The 12,729-nt window shown below is 38.0% G+C and overlaps 1 protein-coding gene across 4 annotated transcripts in view; it reads left to right on the plus strand.

The window, feature by feature from the left end:
• VTI1A (vesicle transport through interaction with t-SNAREs 1A) overlaps nt 1–12,729 on the plus strand; it is a 405,243-nt gene that overhangs the window by 96,170 nt on the left and 296,344 nt on the right. The gene's annotated exons all lie outside the window — the stretch shown is intronic.

Raw genomic sequence — 12,729 nt, forward strand, 5'->3', positions numbered from 1 at the left:
CTGAGTTTATGGCTATGTTAGTTGATTTATGTGATGATTTCTGAGGAAGTAAATAAGGTAAATACAAATCAGATTAACATTTTAGAAATGGTTAGGAAAAAAGAAAGAAAACAATAAAGGCTCCCAGAATTTTTGACAGTATGAGTGGCCCTTCTTTCTAAAGTTTTTGGTTTGTTGATTTTCTGCCTCAATTAGAGCGAGTCCAGCCTTTGTTACTTTTGTTGTTGAATTTACCTTTAGAAGTGACTGTGCTTGTGAAAAATATGAATAATAGAAAGACTGTCTTTCTTGAGGTCAAAGACCAGGCTAAAACTTTAGCTTTTGTCTTTGTGCTCCTGTGCAGATCCTTAACCTCTCTGTATCTCAGTTTCTTCTTCAGAAAAATGGAAACAAAATTGCCTTCCTCAGAGTAATCTTCAGAAACAATAACATGTTCAACTGTTTGGCATCCATAAAACACCTTATCCCGTTAATGTGGGATAATGTGCAGATATTTGTCTTTATTGTAGAGAAAAACATTTTTATTGTGATTGAAATTTATATATACAAATGGAATTTTTCGAAAGGGCTACTTTGACATCCGTGAGGAATGTAGCAGGAGTCCTACTGGATGTAAGCATCACCAAGGATCCTTCCTCGAAAGCTTTCTACTGATGGGGCTCTTTCCACATGGGGCTGGGCTGGGTTGGAGATAGTCTTCCTGGAATCCTGATCCCAGAGCTTGATGAAGTTGATTTTATCGCCTTTCCTTTTTTGTTTTTTTACACCTTCACCCTAACTCCCTCCCAGAGCTAATGGAACTCATTCCAGAGGATCACACACACTAGAGGATCATGGATTGATCGAGGTTATAAGATTCAACATTGTTTCACTCTTATTCTTGTTGTGTGTTAAATATAACAGCCACATTAAACTATCTATATAGATCCAATATCGAAATTGTCAGCTTAAGATTGTCTCCCAAACCAACATCAGTGCTCACATACTATTTGATAGATGGCATATATGCATATAAATTTTCGTATTTGTCTGTCGTGTAAGGTTTAGAGATTTTTTTTACAGATTATAAAACCAGGTCTGGGAAGGGAGAGAAGGCTGAACTTTGTGGAGGTGAAGACAGATGTGGTCCAACTTTTGCCTACCTCGACTTTACTGTATTCATTCATTTTCTTGAATGAGTTTGAAAGCTAAGTGAGGAATGGGAAGGCAAGAGCAGAATATTTTTCCTGTCCTTTCTTTTTCATTAAAGTGATATCAGGAAAAATCTAATTGTGGGGTTATGGAAGTTATTTAATTTGCTAGTATCATCCTTTGTTTACAGGCGATACTGGCTGTTAAACTTTTGTTTGGCTTGCATATATAAAGTCCTGGGTTAGATCTTGGGTGCCACAGAAATAAATAAGACAATAATAAATCAAAGAAAGAAAAAGGGAAAAATAATTTTGATGGTGACCATGTCCCTTTCTCATTCCCTGTTTCCCATCTTACCCTCCATCTAGCTCTGTCTAATAAGTTATCAGCTTTTTATTTTCACTCTGTTGTAAATTTATGCTACCGTTTTGTTACCAATGCAACAGAAGAACACAAAAGGGAAAACTTTTAGCACATACTGGTTTCTTTTAAAACCTATAACATGCAAAGCAGGAAAAGATGTGAAAGGACTAAGCAAGCTTTTGTACAAATAAAGGGAGAAAATAGAAATAAAGGGAAGTGGTTTATAAGTATTGGTCTGAAACGAGTTCTATATCAAAACTACAATTTTTGCCAGTCTACAGCAAGTTGAAGATAAAATAGAAAGTAGAAACTTTTTCATGAAAATTGTATTAAAGAATGATAATGTTTTCCTAAAGTTATGCTTTTCCTTTTTTGGGAAAAGTAGCTCTAAAATATGATAGAAGTAGACATTACGTATTTAACTGTTCATTACTAAGAAAAAACAGCAAGATTGGCAGTTTGATTTGGGGCCTTCTGGTAAAATAAATTTTTTTTTGGTATTTACTAAAATGTATTTGTGTTTATAATTATTATTAGGAATATATTAGCATTTTAATGCTAAGTCTAGTTTTCTTTATTTATTTTTTTATATTTATTTATTTTTTAATAGTGAGGCACCATGAGGCACAGTTGTAGACTTACACATTATTGTGCTTGGGTTTCGATTATACAATGATCAAACACCCATCCCTCCACCAGTGCGCATTTCCCACCACCACGAATCCCAGCATCCCCTCCCCCCCCCCCATCCCCTATCCCACCCTGCCTCTGTGGCAGGGCATTTCCCTCTCTCTCCTTTTGAGTGCCATGGTCGGCAAAAGAGGCATTGAGTGGCAATCATGCTTGGTCGACAGTCTACCCTCAGCATGCTCTCCCATCGTGGGCGGATCCTCCCAACACCCTTTATTCGGTGTTCCCTTCTCTTTCTGAGCTCCCCCTTCCCCTAACATGTGTGGTTGTCCTCCAGGTCATTGAGTAAAATTCCTGGTACTAATCTCTGCCATACTTGGGTGTTAGTTTCCTATTTTGTTACTTTATGTTCCCCAGATGAATGCAATCTTTCTATGTCTATCCCTTTCTTTCTGAGTCATTTCGCTTAACATGATACTTTCCATGTTGGTAAAATAAATTTTGATATTTTTATTTGTCCCCACAAAAATCCTAGAAACTCTTGTTTTGGTGTGCTGAATTGGAAAAAAGAGGATTGCTCCTTTGTCTGGTTCTGTCAGTCAGCTGTGTGACTTTGAGAAATCACTTAACCTCTCTGTGTTCTTTTATTTGCAAACTAGATACCTGATACCAGGCTTTATGTATCCCCTAAATTTGTTTTACAGTAAACTGAGGTCACATGTTTCTAAGTGCTTAAAAAATGAAGAGGGTTTTGTAAAAGTGATCATTTTTATACTTTGCCATTAACAATATAGTTACCTTTCCAAAATTTTTGGTAAAAGATTTCAACAAAAATCTGTTTCTGTTTATTAACTTAATATCTTCTATTGGCAAATAAAAAAGTTTGGTTATTACTTATAAGTAATTATATTTGGAGTAGACTAGAAAGCATATTATTTGAACCACTAGTGTCTTCCTGGAAAACAGTGAACATCAGGGTTTGGAGAGATAGTTGAAGGGTCAAGGCACTTGCCTTGTACAAAGCAGACCTCAGTTTGGTGTCACCACCTATGTTCCTCCAATCACTGCCTGGTGTTATCCCTGACCATAATGCTAGGAGTAAAACCTGAGGTCTTCTGGGTGTGGCCAAAAATAGATGGAAGGAAGAAAAGAAGCAAGCAAGGAAGGAAGAAAGGGAGGGAGGGATTTTTAAATTTTATCTTTTAAAAATTAAAAGACAAATTTAAAATTTACCTTTTAAAACTGTTGAATTATTTTTGACATAAAAATTTAAACCAATTTTACGACATTTGACATCGTTTTGTCAAAGTGGCACCTGTTGTCTCTTTCAGAGCAGTGAGTCAACATTGGGACTACTGTCCCCTATGCACTCGTTCTGAGAACTAGTACATGATTATTTCCAATTGCTGTGTACATCCTGGCATATATTAAATCACTTCTGATCAAGTTTGCTTTGTGAATCCCTTTCTATTTGAGCAATTGATGAGGTTATAAGTTAAATAGCTCCATTTGGAAAAAAGCATAGCTGGAGGGATATATGGTGTTAAACTGGAGTGCTGATGCTAGAACATTCAATCTAAGACTGATGTCAAGAGGGACAATTATCAGACTCATTAACAAAACTTCCTTGGGAGTCACCTTCAAAGAGGAAACAATCTGCTGTTGAAGGAGCCATCGCCTTAATCCAGTCTGGCATTACTTCTAAGTTCTTGTCTTAGAATATTTGAATATTCTTCGACTTCCGTTTTAAAATTAATTACCAGTAGTCAGGTATGACTCCTAGCTGTGGAAATAATCTATTTTGTTGGAGACCAGGAACTTCATATTTAAAATTCTGGATCATCTGCCCTCTATTCTGAAATGAAATTTTTTTCCTCTTCAAAGTAAATATGCCATTATTACAATTGATACAAAACTAATGGAAGCTATTTGATTGATAAAAGAAATAGACAGAAATGCAAGTTAGTCTCTTCCGGTTCACAAACACATGGTTTAAGATATGCATGCTTGCTCACCCCTCCCTTCCAAATGGGCTGTCCCTCCCGTCCACCTCTGAAACCACACATAGAGAGTTCGGCCATGGTCAGTAACCTCACATCTTTGAAGGGTGGTCTTGTGTCATTTCTCATGTTGATCCTGCCATTCCTGAGTACCAAGTCTCAAGAGTCATCCCTTTTCTCAGTGGTTTATTTTGGGCCTCTTGACCCCGATGTTCCATTGAGCCACTGATCTCTTTATGCCAGGGAACTCCACCTCTGCAGTTTTCTGTGGTGAAGGAGTGCTTCACCTCACATGCAGGGCCCTGTGCCTTCTCCACTACAGACTAGTGTGGTCATATGCAGAAAGAATATGCTGCTTGTTGAACACTTAATAAGGGCTCCACACAGTTCTTAGTACTCTACAATTACTATCTCTTTATTCCATACCACAACATGTACAGTGATTACTTTACTCCCCCCGCCCCATTTTACAGCTGAGCAAACAAGGTATAGAGAGATTAAGTTATTTGCACACTTATGATCAAGCTATATAGCAGCCAGAATATCTCAACTAATAGACCACACAGACGACGTGTGACTGGGTCCCATGCACCTAGATTGCCTGACATGATCTGTTAGAGTCAAAATAGGTCATGTTCTCCCATCTATTAACTTCTTTCTGAATTATTTATCAAAAACTGACTATTGAATATTATGTCTCATATACTGAGGATATGGCAGTAAACAAGAAACCCGGGGTCCTTGTTTATGATAGGGACAGATTAGGAAAGAGGAGAGGATGAGATAACCATCTTGAAAGATTAATGCTGGACGAATAATCATTTCAGAGAGTGGGAAAATGAGGCAGGGCATTAGAGATGAACTGATGACAGCTACCTGTGGTTGGGTAGCAGGAAGGCCCAGAGAAATGCTTTCTACGCAGTCTTGAACAGTGCAAAAATGCCACCAGCAAGCAACAGGGGGCAGGGGGTTACTAGAGGGAGGGTGAGGCAGAGGGCTGTCAAATGACTGCAGGAGTTTGGCTGTTTAAAGAACAGAAAGAAGGCTGGTACACTAGAACAGTGTGAAGGAAAGGATGGAGCACATAGGCTACCAGGCAGATCCAGAAAAGGTGCAAGTTGTGGGCGGGAGTTGGGGCCAGAGAAGGAGGCTGAACTGAACCCTAAGGAGGGTGTGATAGCCCTGGAGGTATTTCAGCAACAGGTGGCCTGGTACAAGTTGTGGGGACAAAGGGATGTAGGAAAGGAGCAGTAAAGGTGAAACAAGGCATGTTAGAGATATATTACAGTAATCCAAGAGGTGGTCTGTTTACTGGTTGAAATGAAAGGAAGAATTTTTATGTGACGATGTAGGAGAAATTATAAGACATTAGCATTCAGGAGTGCTAAGGATATACCTCCGTGGTAGAGTGCATGCTTCATGTGTGTAGGGGTCTAGGTTTAATACTCAACATGGACAGAACACAATGAAAACTCAACAAGTAAGGCAGGGGACTCTGAATGTTCCTCCTTAAGGGTACTGTCAAACATATGTGAATATAGACCAAGCAAATGTGAACAAATTAAGTCCTTAGGCTAGGGAGGCTTTATATATGACCCCTAATTCATCAGGCTTTGTGTACTTGTGCATATAATCTGAGCATCAAACCAAATATGACCAAGTTTCATTTGAAGAATCATCCAGATACTCACTCCTGGAGTTTAAAAGAAACATAAATAAATTAATACATAAAGAAAAGTTTTGTAAATTGCTTTACAGAAGTATGTATTTGTTTTCTCTCTAATTATCTTCACTTCAGGTAGTCTCTACCTCTAAACTTATATTGCATTTTAGTGATAAAAGACTAAAGAGGAAATCAGTACATTTACTACTTCCCTGAATGAGGCTTGGCACCAGCAATACCATCTTCATCTGGGACCTTGCTAGAGAGGCAGGATCTTAGGGCCCACTCAAAACTACTGTAGTAGAATCTGCATTTGAATGAGATCATCCCTGATATGAATGCATGATATAAAATTGGGTTAGATGCCTACCATCCAGTGCTAGTATTTCATCTCTGTGTATTAGAGCCAGATAAACGTTGCTTCATTGAATTTCATCTACATGTCTGTCTAAAGGAGTGGTTTTGCACATATGTGTAGAAATTTAGGCAGTTAGTGATCATTAATACCTACACTTTCTATGAAATAATATGTGTGATTGTGTCAGTTAACAGTGGTGCATTGAATATGGAGAAAGTCTTATTCAGTAGCTGTAATAATTAGTGATCTTACCTTAGGAAAACGAGAGTAGGCATTACTCAGCAAGTAGAGTAACTAATAATCTAATAAGCCATGTTCTTATTATACCACTTTATTATTGTCAAGACACATTTTCCAATATTTATAAACTACTTACCTTTCTTTTATTAAATAATACATTTATCACAATATTCTGTGTATTTTGTTTTATTAAGGAAATGCAGGATACAATTTCAGAGTAAGAATAATAGCAATACTGTGATTTATAAGTTCCCTTTCATGTAAGAAATATTTTCTACCCATCTTACTTGAAATAGTATTTATATTGAAGTTTCTTCTATTTTAACATAAGGATTTTGTTTTGGGGGTCCTATTTATCTCCTTGAAGATTTCTTTTGTTGTTTTGGGTCACACCCAGCTGTGCTTAGGACTTACTCCTGACTTTGTGCTCAGTGATCACTCTTGGTGGCATGCGGAGAACCAATGTATAGTTGTGGGGGATTGAACCTGGGTCAGCTGCATGCACGAGGTGAAAGCCCCCACTCTGATATACTGTCTCTCCGCCCATTTTTGAAGCTTTCTTAAGAAATACATTTATCTCCATTTCAATACTATGTTATTGTAGCACTGTAACACTGTCATCCCTGTTGTTCATCGATTTGCTCTAGTGGGCACCAGTAACATCTCCATGGTGAGACTTGTTGTTACTGTTTTTGGCATATTGAATACGCCACAGGGAGCTTCCAGGCTCTGCCATGCGTGTGGGCTACTCTCGGTAGCTTGCCAGGCTCTCCTAGAGGGATGGAGGAATCAAACCCAGGTTGAACGTGTGCAGGGCAAACGGCTTACCCTCTGTGCTAAGGGGCTGGAGTGATAGTACAGTGAGTAGGGCATTTGCCTTGCATGCGGCCAACCTGGGTTCGATCACCGGTATCCCATATGGTCCCCCGAGCACCGCCAGGAGTAATTTCTGAGTGCATGAGCCAGGAGTAATCCCTGTGCATTGCTGGGTTTGACTCAAAAAGCCAAAAAAAAAAAAAAGATTAAGTAAAATTGGCAACTATGTTATTGTAGTTATTTAATTTTAAATTTAGTCATTGGTTGGGAGCTCTACCTGAATTCCAGGCTTCTGCATGCAAGCATATGTTCTAATCCATTGTTTTACCCCCTGGCCCCCCAATAATATATATTGGGGTATATATACACACATGCACATTAGGAATATACTTTGTCAGCCCTTTTGTACATGACATTTTTTGATCTTTTCGGGTTTGTATAATTAGTTTGTAGAACTTGAACTTGTTTGACAACTGGTTTTCTTCTTGAAAACAAATAATTCACAAAATCAGAGCATTTGTATAGAAGTAAAACAATTTATACACATCAACATTTCTACTTTGTCTATCTCTCTTTTTAAAGAGTTTATACAGGAAAAAAAAAGCCTTCATCCCTCTCTGAGAGCCCAGCAAGCTACCGAGAGTATCCCACCCACATGGCAGAGCCTGGCAAGCTCCCTGTGGTGTCCTCGATATGCCAAAAACAGTAACAATGATGGTCCTCATTCCCCTGACCCTGAAAGAGTCCCCAATGTGCCATCGGGCTTCACTAGCACGTGACAGGGACGAATGGAGACATTACTGGCGCCTGCTCGAGCAAATCGATGAACATTGGGGTGATGGTGATAGTAATAGTGATACAGGAAAAGGGCTGGAGGGATAGCATAGCAGGTAGGGCGTTTGCCTTGCATGCGGCCTACCGGGTTCGATTCCTCCATCCCTCTCAGAGAGCCCAGCAAGCTATTGAGAGTATCCCACCATATGGCAGAGCTTGGCAAGCTCCCCGTGGCATATTTGATATGCCAAAAACAGTAACAAGTCTTGCAATGGAGACGTTACTGGTGCCCGCGTGAGCAAATCCATGAACAACAGAATGACAGTGCTACAGCGCTACAGGAAAAGCCATCAGTTGTGCTCTCAGCTTCCACTTGAAAAAAACCAAACAGGGGTAGGTCCTCAACCTCAGTAGTGGGTAACTTGCCGGCATCACATAAGAGGACCTGGAGTAAAACCCCAGCCTCAGACCCACACTATTAATAATAATGACTCTATAATTATTATAAAATGTATTTAAAATTTAAAACTTTTTTTTAAAGACCTAAGCGAATGCCTTTGAAATTTGAGATGTTTTCCTTTATGTAGCTAACAATCTCAGAGGCTTGACTGGTTGACTGGTCAAGTTTTCTTGCACCTTTGCAAAGATTCTAAGGGGATTCATAGATTTAGGAGCCTGATATTGGAACATTATCACAGGCCATTTTAGAATCTTGTCACTGTCTTTTGATTCACATTATTATTTTAATCTCATTTAAAATTTTAAGTCAGTTTTGAAAGTATCTGTTGAGTCAGAATTTTTATTAGTCTAATAGACTATCGTTTCAGGAGTTTCTTGCATGTCTGCTGACTTTCTCTTCTTTATCTCCTATCATATTCTCTTCATTTTAAGACTCTTGGCCTTCTGTTCTCCTTCTTCCTTCCCCCACCCTCCCACCACCTCTCATTCTTCTCTTTGAGAAATAGTGTAAGTGTTCACTCTGCCAGATAATAATTGGCTCAAATTGTTAGCAATTTGTTTGTTTGTACATTATTTTGTTTCAAACAAAATAATGTAATCCACTGTCACTGTCCTCCCATTGTTCATCGATTTGCTCGAGCGGGCCCAGTAATGTCTCCATCGTGAGACTTGTTACTGTGTTTGGCATATCGAATGTGCCATGGGGAGCTTGCCAGGCTTTGCCGTGCGGGCAAGATACTCTTGGTAGCTTGCCGGGCTCTCTGAGAGGGGCGGAGGAATCAAACCCAGATCAGCTGTAATTATTCTTGCAAAATAATGTAATGAACATGTAATAATTTGGTTCAAAAATACAAATCCTTGAATATATTAATTTATCTGCAGAAGAGATTAAGGGATAAAACTGTTGTACTATTTTCTAGAAAATAGTACATTAATTTTTGATATTTGACTCTAACTTGGAGCTGAGTTAACACTTCAGTAAGCATATGTAAGTTTTTCCCCCTTCATTTACTACTGAATATTGTAGAAGATTTCTGGGTAAATAGACCGCAACCAAAAGTATGAACTCTATATTTCTTGATTTTAAGATATTCTACATTGATAGAAGATTAAATTTTTGATTCATGGGAGTGGTATCACATTACTGTATATACAAAAGATGGTGGTTCTGCGTGTCACTTATTCAGAGAGCTTTTAATATGCTTTGCCGAATATCAGTGCTTTAGGGATATATAACTCAAAAGGTCAGATACTTCATTCTCGTATTATCAGAGTATAGATTGTCTTTAATTACAAGCATATTAAAATAGACTAGAAAGTATAGATGTCTGTCAACATTGATTCAGATTTTTAAAAAAATTTTTATTAGTGAAAAACCATGAGGTACAGTTGTAGATTTATGTTTGTGCTTGGGTTTCAATCATACAATGATCAAACACCCATCCCTCCACCAGTGCCCACCCTCCACCAACACGGGTCCCAGTATCCCTGACACCCCCAATCCCCCATCCCATCCTGTCTCTGTGGCAGGGCATTCCCTTTTGTTCTCTCTCTCTCCTTTTGGGTGTTGTGGTTTGCAGAAGAGGTATTGAGTGGCAATCATGTTTGGTCTATAGTCTACTTTCAGCATGCTTCTCCCATTCTGGGAGGATCCTCCAAACACCCTTTATTTGGTGCTCCTTTCTCTATCTGAGCTCCCTTTTCCCCTAGAATGTGTGACTGGCCTCCAAGCCATGGAGCAAAACTGCTGGTACTAATCTCGGCCACTCTTGGGTGTTAGTCTCCTATTTTGTTACTTTATGTTCCCCAGGTGAATGCAGTCTTTCTATGTCTATCCCTCTCTTTCTGACTCATTTCGCTTAACATGATACTTTCCATGTAGTACCACTTGTAGTTAGAAAAGATGATTCAGATTTTTAAGTAATTTCATTTGAGCACAAAATGAAATTCTGGCTTTGGTGTCTAAGACAATGATAGAAATGACAAAATAACAGTGTTGTTCTACAATATAAGGACAGAAAAATGGGCTTATAAAGTTGGCTTGATGTCAAACATCTGTCACTCAATCATATATAACTTAGAGAAAGTATTTTCCCAGAGAGTGAGTAATTTATGTTTTTACCAAAAGCATTATCTGCAGAGATATTTTGAGTGATAAGAGTGTGGTTATGGTTTCATAATCTTGAAGACATCTCTGCTTGATAGGCATGTTTTCAAATGCTGCAAAGGATTATTTGACTGGAGCTTTTGAGTTAAAACGTCTACCCAGTGAGTGGTAAGATGATCATTTTAATGTGTATTATCACTTCATGATTATAAGCCTATTAAAAATCTTACTTCTAAAAAAATGATAGTTCTGCTCTGAAAACAGAGGGGCTGTCATTTGGGTGAAGCTCTTAAGGAATATTTTCAAGGTGTGCCTAAATTTATTTTGTAAGGTTCTCTGAGCTGAGTTCTACAGAGCTTCATAATGGTAAGAAAGGGATGTCATTTATAGTCTTATTTGGAGACCCTTCTCCCTAGGTGGTCCAAGTGAATTCATGGCGTTCATTTTTAATCCATTAAAAAGTATTATACTCATTTTTAAAGGTGTCTTACTCCATAATGCGTATGCCTGTTCTTGTCGGTTTGTAAGATACACGTGAAGCCATTCTTATTTCATCGTATCTTTGTGAGTTAAGAAAAAAGAATGACAACCAAAGCCATTTGCTAAAATGCCAATTTACTTTCAAATATTACAGGGAAGGACGGTTAAGCTCATGACCCTGTTGTACCGTGCTTATATGACTTTCCTTGGGATTTTTTTTTTTAATCAGGTTTATTTTCCCTTTGAGTCTGACTTCTAGCGCCCAGAAGTTTTCTTTTCAGCAGTGTTTATGTATTTAACAGAATTTTCTAAGGTGGGTGCTACAGAATTTTCACAGCATGGGTTCACATTGGACTAAGACTTTATGTACGACTTATATCAAGTGGAAAACTTGATGGGCATGAGCTTTAAAAATGGCTTTTTGTGTGTGTGCTCTACATTTGAAGCTTTCGTCTGTATTTCCTGTTGGGCGACAGTGTTTTCCAACGTTGCCTTAACAGAACAAAGTCAACATTAAAAAATAATTTTTTTATTGAAGAATATGTTTTCCAAGTCAAGTCATTATCAAAGAGACTGTCATGGTGGGCCGTCATTCATGTATGGCACTGTGTTGTCCTTTTGCATCCTGAGATATAAACTCTAAGACACAGTTAAATAAATATCTATTTATTTAGAGAGAGGAAGAAATCACCCTAAAGCCCGACAAGGAAAAAGGATTTTTGAAGACTGTCCATTTTGAGGAAAAATAAGTTTATTTTTAAGTAATCCTGCCATTATTTTCTGGTTTGGTAATCTTATCCTAACCCATTGCCAATGGTCTCAGTCCATTTTAAAAACTTGATTATTTGTGTTCATATAAATCACACCTTCTATTATTTATTTATTTTTTAATTGTATCACTGTGAGATACAGTTACAAAGCTTTCATGCTTGAGTTTCAGTCATATAATATAAATCAAATCTTTCAAAATGGATTGATTTCCTGAATTTTCATTTTCAATTCTATTTGTAACACGTGGGCACTTGGAGAGAGCCCAGTGGATCTTCAATAGCTATTCCGAAAACAGTTGTTGAAACTCTAAGAAATTAACATTAAGGCTCATTAGCCGGGGACTAGGCTGATTTCTGAAATAGCCAGAAAAATACTGCCTTAAATTTATATGATCAACAAAATTTCTACTGGGGAGAGGGGTAGGAGACATCTTGAACCCATCTGAAAGGGAAAATCAGTTTTGTGTAACTCATTGAGATATAAACCCTGATACTGTCCTAGGCACAGGGAATGTCAAGGGTTTTTTTGTTTGTGTGTTAGTTTTGTCCTTTTTTTTGGTTACTTGTTTGGGGCCTATACCCTGTAGAGATCAGGCTTACTCCTGACTCTCTGCTTTGGGATCACTCCTGGCAGTACTCGAGGACCATATGTGGTGCCAAGGGTCAAACCAAGATCTACCATGTTCAAGTTAAGAGCTTTTACCTCCGTACTTCAACCCATATAAACTTTATTTAATAAGCTCAATATCTTAGCAAATTATTTATTGGATAACTATGTAGCTATAAATATCTATTATTAATTGAATGAACGTTTTGAAATTTGATTGTTATTTTTTAATCGAAACACCACGAATTACAGAGTTACAGAGTTATTCATGATGTACCAAGAGTAGCACACCACATTTGATGGGGTGTAAAGTAGAAGGTAACCCATTTCA

The sequence above is a fragment of the Sorex fumeus genome, unplaced genomic scaffold (genome assembly GCF_029834395.1).
Source record: "Sorex fumeus unplaced genomic scaffold, SorFum_2.1 ptg000043l, whole genome shotgun sequence".
Taxonomy (NCBI): Eukaryota; Metazoa; Chordata; class Mammalia; order Eulipotyphla; family Soricidae; genus Sorex; species Sorex fumeus.